Genomic DNA, 3,884 nt, shown 5'->3' with positions numbered 1-3,884 from the left:
CCACAGAAGCTTTCAGAGTTTGAACTCTACTCCATAAAAGGGGTCTATAAATATCGAGATTTTCATGTTTGTGATGTAAATCATGTTTACAGAGATGGAGCGATGGCCACTTCAATCTCCCACCCATTTAACACGGGTTGCTGGGGGCTGATTAGATATGATAATGCGCTGCTGACATCAGAAGAAATGTTGGCGAGCGCACAGAACCATAGCCAGCAGTAAACATGTAATTTATGGCCGTGGGAATGGCCCGGCAAAGTGCTGGTGCTACACTTCCATCCATCAGCCACACCAACCTTGATGCCCGTGTCTTGCTCTGGCTTCCTGCCACTGGCTGATGCATCCACCTGGATTGCAGTCTCCACGCAACAGGCTAAAATCAACCACACAGTGCGACTGGCTCGCTGCCTTTTTTAAAAGCCAGCTCTTACAGCTCAGGTCAATGCAGTTTGCCTTCTGTGCGTACTGTATTACAGCAGAGGGGGAGAACCGTGTGTGTGCTAATAGAGGACAGATCCTTACTTTTATCCCAACAGTTATATGAATTCAAGCTGCTTGGATTTGTAAGTGAACACCAACTATACTGTTTGCTTGACCCATACATGTCACGGCCTTCCATGCTGCAAGGTCGCGTCTGGCTTCTCGTAAAAAGCCACCTCCAGATTTCCACACACACGCAGGATTCATAAAAACATATGACCTTATTATTTTTGGGAGAAATTTCTTCCACTCTTGGAAACGGAAAGTAGTAAAAGTCCGTAATTTGAGCTGTAGTTGAGGTGACGAAGAAGAGCTCTATTTAAGAATAGAAAGGACGGTACAGGCCTTGCTTTATGACCTGCTAATGGTGCAGAGCGTGAGGGGCAGAGGTGCCATTAGGTGGAGCGTATTCTCACTTCTGACAGATGGCACAAGAAGAGTTTAGTAGAGCAAAGTTTATCAGCTATGGTCCAGTATAGCAACAGTTAAATTGTCAGCGCTCTGCTTAAAGCTGTAATTTAGGGGAAGGTGTTTATTGTCAGCAGTTATAACTGGGGAATATGACAGTGTGTAATTAAAAGCTTTCTAATCACTGAGATGAAAGAAGAAGGGATTGCTATGTCCTGTTTTGTCTTCACAGAGGAATTACTATCTGATGACTGATTGGGGAATGGAAATTGATTTGGGAATACAGGAATTTCAGCCATCTGAGCATTACACAGTAATTGATGTTAAAAGCTCCAGCAACTTCCTCAGTTTTGGTCAGCCTAATATAATGTATCCTAATATACCAGGTGTTTATTTTTAAGACGTTGTACTGAATACGATGAGTAAAAAGAAAAGCTCATTAAATATGTATGTTCATTGTCTTAATTGCAGGATGCCCCTTTTTAGAAATTAAAGCTGTTCTGATTTTTTTTTTTTTTTTCAAGTAACTTACTTTTCAGACTAAACAAAAATGAGTATTATTAGTAATACTACTAGTAATGGATAATTATAAAGAATTGGGTTGACTTCATTATTTCAACCTGCAGAGAGGACAGAAATACAGGGTCCTTTAGAGCATATATATCAATAGCTCACGATTATATTCAGTGTAACACTGTGTATTATTATGAATGTTGTTGTTATTGATGATTATGTTGACAATAATATAATATAGATTTGTAAAAAGGTTAATGAAGGTGAAGTGTCACTAAACTGTAAAATGGGTGAGCGATTTGAACATGACACATGATTTGTTTTCATAGACAAAGAAATAATGACATGTTAGGCCACGTTTTAGTCAGACCTGACTGAGTTGTCTAACAAGCTGGAAGGTGTAACTTCAAATAAGATTAGAAGAAGAAGAACATTACAACCCCCTACATTTGTCAAATATTCATATTTCTTTTTACAAATACACTGAAGCAGGAACAACAATATTTGGTATTTCCTATTGTCATATTAAAGGGGAACCTATTTTTACTATGTGTAACTATGAGGTTTTGAGTGAAATGTCCCAACAACTATTAAGGGAATTGCCATTCATCACACATTTATGTAACGATACATTGCCCTAACATAATTTAGCGCAATATGTCCAATGCTTACTAATACTACTTAATAATACTATTCATGTACCGTATTAGCGTCAGCTGTACTTTGTGCTAATTAGCAAATGTTAGCATGCTAACATACTAAACTAAGATGGTCAACATAGTAAACACACTTGCTAAACATCATGTTAGTGTTTTCATTGTGCACATGTTAGCATCAAGATCAAAGCATTGTGCATAAGTACAGCCTTTAAAGAACAGCTAGCATGGCTGTAGACTTGTTTAAATCTGTCTCTTGTGAGTCCCCCAACTATAGAAGTTCAAGTGTGATGCTAAATGGCTGGAATAACCCATTAAATTTTAAATGTGATTCAGTTTACAATATATATTGCTATTTTTAAACACACTGTCACGCTTCACGCAAGTTATCCATTAAAATTTTTAAGTTAATGCGTAGAGGCATGAGTGCATGGTCATATCTTGAAGATATAACTTACTAAAAATTAACATATGATCTGCAAAGTGTACATCTTTTCTAAAAGTCAGTAATATGAGCAAGATGAGACCCATGCAAGTTTCCTTGGTGGCCTGTTAGATGAATTGTTTCGTGTTCTTGTTTACCAGAGATGGTTTGATTTATTCCAGTTTGAGATTATCATCTCGGTGTCTAGAAAAAAAGCCTGAGCCTCACCATTAATCTCCACCATGTGTGTTTCCTGTCAGAGGTGACAGATGACCTGCCCTTCAACTCTCTGCCACCCTGTGGAGAAGACAGGTCGTCAATCAGAGATCATTTCTCAGTCGCAATTAGGATAGAGGGTGACGCCAGTGGTGATGATGGTACTGCGATGGTGTGTGTGTGTGTGTGTGTTTCTTCTGCTGTTTTTGATTATTTGAGCCTCCAGGAATCAAGGAGCGGTGACATCAGCCTGTTGTTGTGCACCTCTGTCTCCTCACAAATGAACTGATTGTTTATGGGAGGGAGGCAGGAGAGTTGAGTGGAAAGGAGTTGTCAGTGCACATGAGGGGACAGAGAGGAGGGTTAGAGCAGTGCAATACTGGAACTCATGAATATCATTCTGGCCAGTGTCCATGTGCGAAGGTGAAGGAGACATGTCTCTTGTCCTGGCATTCCTCCCTATGCTGAGTACATAAAAAAAAGACCTCAGACATTAAGTATGTGTGGGTGACCGCAGTAGACAGGCTTAGCTCCGGTGCGCCATAGATTGTTGATTTCAGAACAGAGGAGGAATTTTAATTTGCTGTTGTTTGCTCACTGTGACAGATTCCCCACCATCGTTAACAATAGTTAAGATGATGAACAGCTGTTTTGTGTCTAAATGTGGCCACTGTGGTTTTTGGGTGGTGTTCAATCTTTTAGGCCATATTTAACAGCAGAACAAAATATGTAATATTTTTAATGGTATTTTATAAATACTTTGTCACAGGATGTTGAAGTCTCAGTACTGAACCCTCTGCTGGCCTCTTGAAGAAGAAATGACAGGCGGCAGTCGGTGTCCTCTCGTCCTCTGTGCTCTTTGGTTGTTGACGTTTCTGTCTCCACAGAGGGCCCGGGCCCCTGTTTGTGAGATGGCTGTCTATATGACAGGTCCCCTGCACCCTGGCTGCTCTGTGGGACAGACATGAGAGAAGGGGTGAGCCTGGGGCACAGCCTGTCATTCACTGCATGTCTCGCTATTGTCCTTGAGTCACTGCCCTTTTCCTTCTTTTCTCCACATCACAAAAAATGTAAGCAAATAAGTTTGTGGGTAAAGTATCTGTTCCCTACACTACAAACAAGATCAGTTGGATCCATATGGGTTACACTTTAGATTACAACCTGCAGATTACGGTGAGGTGTGATGT

Source organism: Micropterus dolomieu, linkage group LG21, assembly GCF_021292245.1.
Source record: "Micropterus dolomieu isolate WLL.071019.BEF.003 ecotype Adirondacks linkage group LG21, ASM2129224v1, whole genome shotgun sequence".
NCBI classification, from domain to species: Eukaryota; Metazoa; Chordata; class Actinopteri; order Centrarchiformes; family Centrarchidae; genus Micropterus; species Micropterus dolomieu.
This window is presented reverse-complemented; position numbering follows the sequence as displayed.